Source organism: Phodopus roborovskii, unplaced genomic scaffold (assembly GCF_943737965.1).
Source record: "Phodopus roborovskii unplaced genomic scaffold, PHOROB, whole genome shotgun sequence".
NCBI classification, from domain to species: domain Eukaryota; kingdom Metazoa; phylum Chordata; class Mammalia; order Rodentia; family Cricetidae; genus Phodopus; species Phodopus roborovskii.
Window position 1 is genome coordinate 9679617 of NW_026126618.1, and position 14225 is coordinate 9693841.

Consider the following 14225-nt stretch of genomic DNA (forward strand, 5'->3'; position numbering starts at 1 on the left):
CAGATCCACAGAGAAAAGACAACAAATAAAGGCCCTGGGAGAGAGTTCCTTTAACTCAACTGTAGGCAAAGACCACCATGTTCAGAGACAATTCCTATGAAGTGAACGTTTCATACTTAACAGCCTGACATGGCGCTCTAGTTCATCTAACCTTTACCAACCTACATGGCTAGAGACTCATCCATCTGCGCATCCCCATCTTCCTTCACCTGCTCAATGTTTCCTCTTCCCAGAAAACTCAGCTGTGGCATCAGTGTTTCCAGGAAGCCTTCCTCCACCCCAGAGGACGGCTCTCTTACACATGCCTGTCTTGACCTTCGCCCTTGCCGTATTTTATTAGAATTCTTTTTCCAAGTGAACTGTGCCCTCCATGAGGGCAGTGACTTGCATTTACCTATGTCCTCAGAACCAAGCCCAATGCCAGCCACAAGTAAACACATAGTCATAATGAACAAGTAATCGTCAGATAGCTAACTGCTGAAGGTTTGCTGTTTGCGGCTGATAAGGTCACAGGAAAGGATGAGTTAGGAGTTGTAAAGACCAAAAGTAGACGTAGTAGGATGGAAATCAGATTGAGGATATGTACGGGAAATGTTAGGGTCTGCTCTGCGCTGGTTGGCCCTCAAAGACGGTGCTATGGAGGATTAGTGAGAAATGGGACAATTGACAGGAAGGTGGATAGCTGGAGGGCTGAACACATCCTGGATGCTGGACTTGACAACTGACTACACCATGTAATTCTTTTCACAACTGCAGATGAGAGGGTAAACTGATGGCCCGTGGTGCTCTGACCAAATTCTCCCCGGAGAGTCTCTCTTTGGCATTTTGAAACCCCACCATTGCAGTTTAATGCAGTATTTCCTGTCTGCAACCCAGACACACATCTCAGTGGTGGCTGTGGGTTATATCCACAAACTACAGTAAACCTACGCCCACGGAGGTCCACGCCAACTCAACTCGAGTGTTTCCTTAAAGATGCAGCTCCCTTATCTTTAAGCAACTTTCCTGTGACCTGACCATTTCTTCTTGTGTATTTTCATGTCCCAGAAAGAGCTCTTACTTGAGGCCTGCTCTGGCAGGAAGGGGAAATGAACAGGTCATTAAACAGAACACACTGTACCTTTTTTAAACATTAACCATTGTTCGGGTCTGAGGTCCTGGCTGCTGAAGGCAGTGAGGGAAATCAGGAATTCTGTGCCTACGGAAAATTTTAGAGTTTTTTTTTTTTTTTGTATGTATATACAGCTGTTTGGTTGTTTTCAGAAATAGACATATAGCTACCACGACTTATCTCTTACCTGAAAATGGCTTTATCTGACCCAAGGCGTACAGAAGAGCAAGCTCATTCTGCCTGACAGCATTTGCACTGGGATGACATTGCGTGGTTAGAACTGACCTCCGGAGTCCCTGTTCTTATGGACTACGGGGAACCTGACAGTCTTTGCTACATGTTGGCACAGCAACCTCTTTTAATTGATGGGAATTTCTTGTTGCTGGATTGACTTTATCCGGATCATGGAAACATGCATTTAGATGAGATGATTCTACTGGAAACTGGCTGACTGCAATCATCACCATTTTGTTATTGGATACTCACAATATTCCAAACACAGTAAAAATGACTTTTGGACATTAGCTCACAAGGCCTGCAACTTCCTTCTAGAAGGTCAATCAAACTATGTTGTGTGTGTACCAGCCTCTTTGCATTACCGCACTCTCTAAGTTCAGGGCCTGTGTCTAATTCATTGGCTATCTCTGTACCCTCCATATATGAAACACTCAATAAATGTCTAATATATGCATAGACACAATTTGACATAAACAAAAGCATGCTATTTCCAGGATTCTTATCAGCAACTGGGGACGGAGCTTAGTGTTTCCAGTTGCTTGGCCTTTTAATCAGAGAGTTGAAATTAAGGCTTATGTGGATTTTCAAAAGCAGCAAGGAAACTTTATTCATAAAACAACGAGGCAAGTCAGACACAGTATCAGGAGTGGCAGCTGCCCATATAAGTGAGCATACTCAAGGGTTGCAATTAGTGTTGGATCTTTTTTCCATGGGATTCAACAGAAAGAGAAGTTTGATTACTAGGGGCTTAGTTTGGATGATCCTCTATTTTGATTGATAGACTATGTTGTATAACCATTTCCTCTGATGCACATGTCCTTCCCCACAATACATCTGACTACCATGATATATACACCTAACTAAGCATAGAGATTAGGGATAAGATGGCAAACGAAAGATTCTGCCTAAAAGTTCACACAGGCACACAGTTTTTTGTTTTTTTTTGGGGGGGGTTGTTTGTTTTTCAAGACAGGGTTTCTCTGTGTAGCTTTGGAGCCTGTCCTGGAACTCAATCTGTAGACCAGGCTGGCCTTGAACTCACAGAGATCCACCTGCCTCTGCCTCCCAAGTGCTGGGATTAGAGGCTGAGTATTAATTTTTGATTTTACACACGTCAGAGGAGATTCTTTGCAAAGCTGAGCATTGATAACCAATGACCTAGCTCTAATAAGCTAGAAGATAGAAGATGTGAGCCTCATGAGGGTGGTTCTGAAAGGGCCTGAGCTGCCCACTGCCTCACCTGTGTGAGAAAGGAAGGGGGAATGTGGGAGGGCTGACTTATTGTATTCCAGAAATCTTCAGTGGTTTCTTCTCTCGATGACTTCAAGGCAAGCCTGTGACCAGCCCTCTTGTCCCCGTTGGAATACCTGAAGGTCAGATAAATTAATTAGCCCCACCCTGGTCACACAACCAGGAAATAACAGACTTGGAGGAGGCAAGTCCAACTCAGGGCTTTATGGGTCCAAAGATTGTTATGTTGTCCCGTGGCAACAACCAAAGAGCTTGCTGAGAGCAGCAACATCTCAGATTATTAAAGACCACAGGCAAGGTGCAAGTCACCTCTCGGAGGCTGGCCTCTGCTGTCACGAGCCCCATGGGCCACTCCTACACTGACTGTATCTCATACCTTTGAGAAGAAAAGGTCCACTATTCCGGGTCCACTTCAGGAAGTCATAACCTTAAGAGTCTGAATTTATGGTCACTGCCCTAATATTATCTGGCCCTGTGTCACATGAAAAGCAGCTGGCCTGAGTAGTGCAATGGGCTTGGGTACAAACAGCCACTCTCCATCCTCGCTGCCTCTTTACTAGAAATCCCACTGGGCACCCTATCAAAACACATAAACCGGCTGGACCATGGGGGAGGCGGAGGCAGGTGGATCTCTGTGAGTTCGAGGTCAGCCTGGTCTACAGAGTGAGTCCCAGGACAGCCAAGACTACACAGATAAACCCTGTCTCGGAAAACGAAAACAAACAAAAAGCCATAAACCGTGAACAAAATCAGATTTGAAATTCCTTTACTATCCAATAACCCGTGGAGAGAGCTGGACATCAGCTCCCAGACCCCAAGCTGTAGAATGTATGGCAGATGGCTAAGAACTAGAAGATTCTCCTTGTTATGTTGCCCTTCCTTTCCTTAAACTACGTTTATCTTTATGTCCTGTTTTTTCCGCTTGGAAAATTCCAATAGTTAGCAGACCCTGGGAATTAGACGTTATCCTGACCTAAGCTGAAACTGAAATGGACTCATGGGAGGGAGTAGTTTTGAAGAAGCACAAACAGAAATAATGTAGCCCACTTGCTGTTTGATAAACAGTTTTTAGAGCAGTTTTGAATTCTAGAAAACTGTGACGCTGGGAAGGTTTTCATAGGCACATCCTCCTCTGTTATTAATATTTTACCTGAGTGCATACACTCAGGTTGCTACGACTTAAGGAAACAAAATCGACAGCATACCCTTGACCCAGACTTCCACACTTTGTTTTCCTAATGTCCTTCTGGGATCCCATCCAGATTTCTCGTTGCACTGACTGGTGAGGCCCCTCCAGGGTTGACAGTTTTTCAGGCTCCCCTTATTCTGGGTGACTTGCGGAACACTGGTGCGGTCTGTGGGCTATTTCCCTGTATGGGCTCACTGGATATTTTCCTCAGGGTTAGACAAGGGTCATGGGATTTTGGAAGGGAACTTCAAAGGTGAAGTGCCCTTTTCATCACTCCATACCAAGTATTCATGACTGATTGCTGTTGATCTAACATTTGTTTTTAAAGAAAATAAATCACGTGGAAAGCCACCCCCCCCCCAGCTAGAAGTAGACCTGCATAGTCTCTAAACTTATTGCGCTGGCACAGATGGAGTGCCAAGCTGTCGTGAGGCAAACACATCGTGAGATGGCATTGAGTCCGGGTCGAGTCACTTGCAGAAAACATTTGGAGTTCCTTAGCCGAAACGGTGGTGTTAAAAAACGGAATGTAGCTAGGGTGCTGTCGGTGGAGCATTTTGCTGCACCAAGAGCCAGCGCATGCCCAGTTCATTATGCCACACCAGCTGTGGAACCATGCTGTTCAACCTACAGGCCTACAATCCCCGGAAGACAGCATTAGCAATGAACTAGACTTCCACATTTCCTGCATTTCCCCCCCCCCCCCCACGAATTCATAACATTTCCAAATGGCTGGAGCGCTCCTAAGAGCCTGCACCATTCATTACCTTGTAGGGAGAGTGGCTGTTCGTTTGTTGCATAAGAACGCCTTCTTCGTTTCAGTGATTTAACCCTGATTAAATTTAGCTGTCAGCCTTTAAAGTCCTCAGAGCCGCATTCCAACCTAGACAGGGAAGAGGCATGCTGGCCCTCCTTTCCTCCTACCTTTGTGCAGACTCTATTTCACACAGCTGGCCAGACATCATTCAGAGAACAGACCTTTGCCAAGCTCCAGGTGCCCGGTTTGAAAGGCTGTTCCCACCCTCGCTGGAGAAGGCGTTGGGGGCTCCCGGAGTGCACATTGCATCCTTTAGTTGAAACTGCTTCTTTGCTTTCTCCGGGTTTTGTTTGGTGTTTTATTTTTGTGTTTAAATTTGGCAAGTGGGGCTCTTTCCATTTTGTTTTATTTTATTGCTTTTTGCCTAAACCATCCGATTCTTCCTGTTTGGGTGTCTTGCCCCTCCTTACAGCCCCAGGATCTTAACTGAACAATTAAGATTGGACAGGAGGACAGAAACATTGTTTCCCTTAATGAGGGTCTTCTTATGCACTTCCTGTTGCTTTCCCGTGGAGAGGAGATAGTTGCCCTGCATCCTTCATCCTTCTCTAGAAGTGTCTGAGCAGGCCTATGGGGGCTCTGTGTGTGTGTGTGTGTGTGTGTGTGTGTGTGTGTGTGTGTGTGTGTGTGTGTGTGTGTGTGTGTGTGTGTGAAGCTGAATGGCACAGACCTCTGACACCCATTTGGATGTGTTCTCTTAACTTCAGGATCCTCAGATGCAAATTCAATACTAGGCTTCTCATCTCATGCTTTCTCTGAGTGCTCACTATCCAGAGAATGAAGTGGAGAGAGACACTGAACTAAAGAAAGATCCTCCGATTGCCTGAAGTGGATTACTGCCTGCTCTGGCTGCCGCAAAGCATCCTGACCCGGAGCATAAGCTGTTGTCTGGTAATCAGGCCCTTATGCTCTAGGCTTGATTGATTATCAGGGGCCCATCTCAGATGTTATGCAATCACCAGCCACTTTGATCTTCTCCTTCCTAGTCAGCATACCCAGCTGTATAAATACTACTAGTCCAAGCACAACTTCCTGAACAAATGGTAAAAAAAAAAAAAAAAAAAAGAGTTGATAATGTCCTATGTTTCTAGAAGCACAGGTGCTTCAGATCAATGGGCTAATGTAATGGAAACAGCCGACGCTCAGCCTTTGCCTCAGACAGAGAGCTTTTGTGCTTACAGGTTCAGATTCAGTAGGAATTTTCTTGGAGCTAAAAATGTTTCCTTTAGAAATAATAGATTGCTAGCATCCTCTCTCTCTCTCTCTGTGTGTGTGTGTGTGTGTGTGTGTTTGTGTGTATTTGGAGCCATTAAAAAAATAAAGGAAAAAAAATCCAAATAAAAGTACTAAAATTCCAACTAGTATGATCAGCATATTATAACAACTAACTGCCTGCTTATGAGTTTTTCAAAGATGACTCCCATGAAAGCTTGAGACAAATACATAATTATAAAAGAATCCTTTTCTGTGGCTACTTTTACCAAGTGACCCATAAAGGGTTGGAGGCTCTTAGAAAATGACCTGTTGAGGATCCCTTAAAAATGTCTCTTCTGGGCCAGGTGGTGGAGGCGCATGCCTTTAATCCCAACACTCAGGAGTCAGAGGCAGGCAGATTTTCTGTGAGTTCGAGGCCAAGCTGTTCTACAGAGTAAGTTCAAGGACAGCCAAGGCTACACAAGCCTTGCCTCAAAAAAAAAAAAAAAAAAAAAAAAAAAAAAAAGACAAAACAAATGTCTCATGATTTAGTAGATAACCCCATAGCTGAGGTTTTAGCACAAGGTTGTCAAGAGTGCACTCAACATGACATAGATATTTCTATTCAAGTTCTCAAAAGACATTCTTTTGTAATTTCTAGGCAAGGGGGTTGGAGAGATGGCTCAGAGGTTAAGAGTAGTACTGGCTGCTCTTCCAAAGATCCTGAGTTCAATTCCCAGCTACCACATGGTTACTCACAACCATCTGTAACATTCTGGCCTGCAGGCAGAACACTGTATGCATAGTTAATAAATAAAATCTTAAAAAATATCTCTAGGCAGAAAAAATATGTTCTAGTCTCTTTTCAGTTGAGAGTTGAAAGGTGATATGGTAGCATGTCTGATTCCGGTGATGGGAACAGAGCCTGGTGCCTTCACCAGATCCCTAACCTCCTGGGGCTCTGATCTCTATCATCGAAATAGGGATCTGAACTGCGACTCACTCTGTCTATAACTCCAATGAATTAACAACAACAGTATTGTAATAGTAACAGTAACTAGAAAAGAGAATTCCAGAATTAGATGGCGCTGGCTCTACCACTATGTTGGCACAAACTTATTAACCATTTGGACCCTTGATTTTCTCATCTATGAATGGTTATAGCAATAGGACTATATATGAACAGGCAAGGTACATGATAACATGAGATCACCCCGTGAAACTTTGCGCATACTGCCTGGCTTTATAGTGTATGTGAGAAAAACTTTAGCTTCTGTTTGCCAAGAAAACAGGTTTGTAATTATTTATGTAATTTCCATCCTGTTCTCGCCAACTTGATCAGTTTTGTTTTTTGTGGTTTTGTTTGTTTTTTCGAGACAGGCTTTCTCTGTGGCTTTGGAAGCTGTCCGGGAACTAGCTCTTGTAGACCAGGCTGGTCTCACAGAGTGCTGGGACAAAAGGCATGTACCACCACCATCCACCTGATCAGTTTTGTAAAGATGAATTAATCAGGAAGATGGGTATGGGAAGGTGAAGAAGCCCTTTAAATTCCATAGGCTGATATAATGAGTATTCCATCAACATCTCTGTTTCTAATATTTTTATGTAAAATAATTAGATATATGTGTCCTCTGACTTCCTGTGACAATGCATGAATGAACAAATACTCTGAAAATATGGATCTTTCTGAATGATCTCTAGCCACACCATCATATATATATATGTGAAAAATAATAGTTTTGACAAGCCATAGTTGCAAAGTACAGGTATGTGTGTTCAATAGGGATGCGTGATTGATATTGGGAAGGGGTTTTGTGTGCCCCAGTCAGAATATAATAGCTGACCCTACATGAACTGAGCCCACAGCATCACAGCACTTTATGATAGATGAAAAAGATGGAGATAAGATAGATGGGTGGGTGTGAGGGCCATGGTGGTGACCAGGAAAAGGGAAGGGTCAGCTTCCAGTTACATCTGAAACAACTGACTGCGCTTGAAGAAGTTAAACCTTAGTTCCTTCATCTGCAACATCAGGAAAATTCCTGGTCAGCACTTCTCGACTGCAAGAAGGGCCTCCGTATTACCACAGACCATTCCACAAATGCGAGGTTCTGTGATAAGGTCCTCAACCGGAAGGACAAGGAAACACTGAAATTAGTCTGTGGAAACAAATGCCTCCTTGGTAGATTTTTACCCCTTTGCATTCCTTTGAAATCAGCAATTTCCTTGGTTTAAGATTACGTCACATACTAACTGCTAATTTACACAAATACCCATTTCCACTTGGAAAGACATCCAAAACCCCAACCATTCTAGACTCATTTTCTCCTTGTGGGCCAAGAAGATCTGTAACCATCCTGTTTGCTTCTGCCTCTCTCCACTGGAATAGAAACTCAAGTAGGCCAGGACGTAACCCGCTTAATTCACCACTGTGCCTCATACAGGATATGGCCAATGGCCTTTAGTGAGTCCTTAGTAAATGTTTGTCGAATGAAAGAACACTCAGACATCACTTCCCCGACAGAATGCCAACTGGCACCCAGAGCAAAGATGAAGTAGGAAGGGAGGGAAAGAAGATGGAGAAAGGGAAGATGGAGGAAGGAAAGAAGGAAGAAACGGTGCATTTGGACACATTAGGACACATTAGGAATGTGGCAATTAGGAGGTGGCAATGTTTCATATGCATCCTCTGAGTAATCCATTTTCTCCTTCCTTTTATTTTATAAAAGTAACCACCAATCTGGCCCTCACAGAGAAGCTCTGGATTTACCGTGCAAGGGCAGGGGTTGGGGGGGTGGGGGTGGGCAGAGCAGAGATCTTCCAAGGGAGAGGCTCCTAAAGGAGGGTTGAGTTTGAAAGCATCCCCACACAGTGATTTTTCAAAATACATGTTGGTCTAACCCCAGTGGCTGTTCCTCCGTCATAACCTGTCATGTAATTACTGTGCCACTTTGTCATTGTCTAAGACAGAATGAAACTTGCCCCTAGCTTCTAGGACCCATGATTGGCAGAACTAGGGAGCCCGGTGGTTGCAATCAACTCAAGGCCAGGAAATTTGGCTCCATGGTCTTTTTTCATCCTCGGGCTTCCATAGCTGTTGTTCTGGAAGGGACACTGTAAAGGCAACATTTGAGAGAGGAAAACAAATTGACCTTGGTGGCTTGGTAAATATTTGACCCAGCAACTCCACCTCCCACCCCCAGAGTTTAACCTTTAGCCTTGCATGTTGGAGCCGGAAGCATATGAGGAGCTATTTTGGTCAGAATCCTGGGATATGAGCAACAGAAGCTGACATAGGATATGCTAAGCAAACAAACAAATGCACTGGAAGAATCTAGAATAGCTCACGGTAAAGAAGGAGAAGTTAAAGAGTGGTTTCTTAAAACAAAAACAAAACAAAACAAAAAAAATCTAAGAAAAGCTAGGAATTCAGCTTTGGGAAGTCATGCAGTTTCCTGTGATCTGAGACAACTAAGGCGACACTATTTGAACCATTCTGCGTGGGTGACACTTCTCTGGACTTTGGAATTCCAGGTTAAGAGCATTCCACGGGCCTAGCTTTAGCTGGGTGCCCAGCTTCACTTTGTTTGGGGTGGAGAAATTACTTCCATCTCTTTGTTAAGGGAAACATGGCTCCCTTGTAAAGTCAGATCTCTTTGCACACCCTGCTGTCATGCAGCGGCTTCTTTCGCAGGAAGAGATGATTGCTGTGACGAGAGGTGTGCAGAAGTAGCTCAACGCCTCCGGTCCAGCCTCATTCCTTCTCTTTCTTACAAACTCTGAACCAGCAGGCTAGTGTATGCTCCCTCTACCCAGGAGCGAGAAAGGCTACACCCGGGTATACAGCTTAAAATGGCAGGCAAGCGGAGATGGGTAACGGCAGTGACGTTGGCTGCCAACACGGTAGACACCTTGACTCTTTGTTTGGTTTTTGTCTTTACATTCTGCCTCATGTCAGACAACCAAACTTCCCCCTCTCCTCTTTCCGGTTCCCACCCCTCACCTTTCCCCATCTCCCCTGAGCTTCCCTCACCCCCCACCCCCACCCCTTCTATCCCCCCTCCACAGACTCTCTTCGGATACAGACAGGCCTCCCATGGATATGAGCAGCCATGGTAAATGAAGTCGCAGTGACATAGGCACCCCCTCTTCTGTTAAGGCTGGATGGGGCAACATGGAAGGGGGAATGTGTTTTAAGAGCAGGCAACAGCAACTGTAACATATAAGCAAAGGGCCTTCCTTGGTCAGACCCATGCAGGCTCCCTAGCTGTCGGTTCAGTCTCTGTGAACCCCTATGAGCCCAGGTGAGTGGGTTTTGTGGGTTTTCTTGACACCACTAGGACCTACAACCCTTCCCCCTCCCCCTGAATTCAGCGGCCTTTTGAGGAGATAAAGTCTGTAGTTTTCCGCAAAAGCAGCAGAGTTTTGACTTAGCTCGAGAGAACTTGAAGTCCATATCCACAGCAGCACGGTGGCTTTAGCTTGTGTGTTCCGACAGCGATGTGTTTGCTCGGTCCGTTTTCTAGAACGGACTGCACTAAATGTTTCATTCTATCATACGGCGCATCGATTGGACAAACGAAACACTACGAAGGCGCTGAAGGAGCTGAGGAGAGCTGCTGGACTGGCCTTTTTCAAGGAAGCCGCTGCCCAACTCTGAGATTCAGGATTGACTATGATCCCCAGTTTCCATACAGATGACCTCTTAGGTGATACATGCACGATCGGGCCGTAGTGCACCCAAGATCCCACCCAAGTGTGTCCGAGGCGAACAAAACAGCGATACTAGGAAAGAATTATTTTCAATGAAATATCATGCTTGCCTGGATTGGTGGGCTTAGGCCCGTGACCCCAACACTGAGAAGACTGGGGCAGGGGGATCAGAACGTCAGCTGGTCTGTGTTGCAGGTTCTGGGCTAGCCTAGGAAATATGTTGAAAGCCTGTTTAAGGAAAACAAAATAAATCCAGTGAGGTGGCACAAAAAAAAAAAAAAAAAAAAAAAAAAAAAGGCACATGCCACCAGACAATGAACTGATTTTTTGATCCCTGGAAGGAGAGAAATCACTCTTGCAAGTTGACCTTTGACCTCCACAAACATGACATGGTGTATGTGTATGTGTGGTGTGTGTATGCTTGTGCACACATGGGGAAGAGTTTAAGATGACGCAATGAGGTGCTGTTGAAGCATATTTTAGCTTGAGAAATAGCTAAGTCCGTTGTTCTTTTGGTAAATATATTGGCATACTTCTTCCCTAATCCTGTTTGTTATATTCTTCAAAACTTCCGTTTTTAACTTTCTCCTATGCAGTATATAAAAAGCTAATAACTGACTTTGATTTTTTGTTAGAGCAACTGGTTACCTTCCTTTGGATTTCTTATTTCCTCTTTCAGTTTCATTACCCACCCTAGTACATGATTTCCCCTTATGTCCCTGTCACTACAGCTATGAGGCACCAAGTCAGGACAGAACTGACATTCACTGGACACCCGTCACATGCCAGACATTGTAGCAAAGTGTCTTTTTTGCTTACGTTATTTTCATTCACACTTGTAGAGCTGGTCACAGACATATGAGTCATCCAAGACCCAGAGAGAGTTTTCTAAAAGTACCCCGGCTCAGAGAGCTAGTAACTGGTGAGCTGGTGTTGGACCCCGCACCTACCAGATTTCAAAGCAGGATCTGTTCATTATGTCAGATGTAATAGTTAGATATTAGTTCGTTGAGAACCACTAAGCACCAGGCGTACACATGCAGAGAGCCTGAGAAGGCTCAAAGTGATGCTGAAAGACAGAGAGGCGTGGAACTCAAAAGAGAGGCTTTGTCTCGTGGTTCCCCATTCCCTTAATGGGCCCCTGGAGGGTAGCAGAGTGACAGCTGCTGAACTTAGTGATGCGGAGCTCTGCCTCAGAAGGGACTCCTGAGATGGAACCTTGGATTCGGGAATCTGTTCTGAAAGCTTAGAGACTAGCCAAAATGAAGCATTCTCTTACAGTTACAGGTCCCAAATAACTGGCTCTTACAACTGAAATGAACCCATATGTATTAATCTACATTCCGCCACGTGGCATTACCTCTTTCATATTGTACCTCCTGTTTCCTCTCTGTGTCTTGCTGGCAACTCCTCTGACCCTGCCCTTCTTCCTAGTGTCTTTAGTATAGTTCCCTGCTTAACCTTATCCTGTCCAGCTATTGGCCAGTCAGCTTCTTTATCAAACCAATCACAGCATAATTTACACAGTGTACAGAAGAATTATTGCACAGCATCCAGTTGATTCATTCTTTCCTCCAGTGAGCAATTTGTGCATGTCTATCAGTGTCTGGGCATACAACGATGAAGGAGATACCATACTATGAATGCTTAGTACTTTCTTCAAGGACTTTCATATCCAGGGAAGAAGACATATTTAGAAGCTATTGGGAAAAGTTAAAATAGACTGTGTAGTGCACTAAAATGCCTCTTCTACCATCAGCATATTGTGGGTATGTGCTGAGGTACAACTCAGTATCCATCTCACCTTGATTTCCTGTGCAAAGTCTGGTAACAAAGTTAAATGTGGGCACCCTTAGTGCTCCTTTATCAACAAATAGCCACCCAACTTTTTTAATTTTATTTTTTAAATTTTAATTTAAAAAAAAATTCTCCAGACAGGGTTTCTCTATGTAGCCCTGGCTGTTCTGGAACTCACTCTGTAGACCAGGCTGGCCTCAGACTCACAGAGATCACCTGCCTTTGCTTTCTGAGTGCTGGGATTAAAGACATGCATGGAATTCTTGCTTTGTAAAGTAGATGGGAGATGACGGGGAAATGATGGGCAGGCACTGGTTGGATAAAGAGTACTGACCACGTGGTTGGATGGAATGTGGAGCATCTCATCCCACCAAGGCAGTTCTGACCATTTATAAGTTTTCTGCTCCGTCCTAAGAGTGTATAGAAACACCGCCAGGCACTTTGTGGTGTTAAACAACGGGAAGATAGAAAAGACCCCCTTGGTGAGGTATGGTTATTGAAGTGAGGTAGAATATAACTTATGTTAGCAGAATAAACCCAAGCAAATGCTGGTAAAAACACCCAATGCATAGCCTGGAGGGATGGAGGACTTAGGGCCGATGCCAGAGTCAGAACAAACAGGCTCAACTGGTCTTAGTGATTACTGGCCACGGATGTGAGATGAAGAATTTTTCAGGGAAGCAAAACAAGGCATCTGCCTTGACTTTCTTCCTACTCATCTAGACAGTGTATTCTGACAGCATTGGTTTGGGCAGCATCTTCTTTATAGGAAGGTTTTTAATAATTGTTTTATAATTTAATACACGAGTACTGTATTGATATCATTAGCAACCCCTTCAATGCCTCTCTACCACTCAGCCTGAAATCCATGACCACTTTTTAATTACTGCTACATATATTTACATATGTATAAATGCATATAAACATATATATTTATCTATTTTCATGTGTATGTGGGTATGCTTGTATCCTGCGGTGTCCATTTGGTGTTGCTCGTATGTATATATGTTTAGGGATTCGATAACCTGTCAGGGGACTTATGCATACATAAAACCAACTCTTCCTATTCCAGCAGCCAACTAATTGCCTGTAGCTCTTTATCTATTGTGAGGTTTCCCCATCCACAATGGCATGTCAGCTTGTGTTGTCATTGTGCGGGTCCTGTGTAGGTGGCCTCCTGGTCATACATAGAATGACATCATCTCACAGAAGACCACCTGGTCTCAGCACTGTCCCTGTGCCTTGAGCTTTAGGCCTAGGAGTTGTAGTGTAGATGCATCCACTGGGCTTGGACACATGGTCAGCTGTTCCTCTTCATTCCTCCCAGTCAGAGCTTGCTGTAATGATCTCTGTCTGCTGCAAAGCAAAGCCTCTTTGATGAGGGGTAAGAGCTTCTCCTCTGTGGATAGAAGGGTGAGAATTAAGAGTGCAGCTAGGAATTACATTGGTTTAGGGAAGTAGTGGGGAGTAGGTTCCCTTTTAGAGTCCATGAGTTCTATAGTGGTTTAGTAGGTTTGCAATACTAAAGATGAATTTTCTTCTACTAAGTAGACCTTAAATCTAATTAAACAGCTGTTGGTTACCAATTAGAGAGCTGTTGGCTGCAGCTATTGGATTGATAGAATTCATATTACAAAAATGACCATCCTACAGCCAATTTACAGATTCAATGCAATTCCAATGAAAGTCCTCATGAAATTCTATACAGAAATAGAAAGGAAACCATCCTAAAATTCAAACAAAACCACAAAATACCCTGGATTGCCAAAGTAACCTAGCAAAAAGAACAACACTGCAGGGATTACCATAACATATTTCAAACTATATTATAGAACCACAATAACAAAAACAGTATGGACAACAAATTCGTGTTTGCTAAGAATGCCTTCTGCCATCGCCATCCTCCAAGCCTTGTG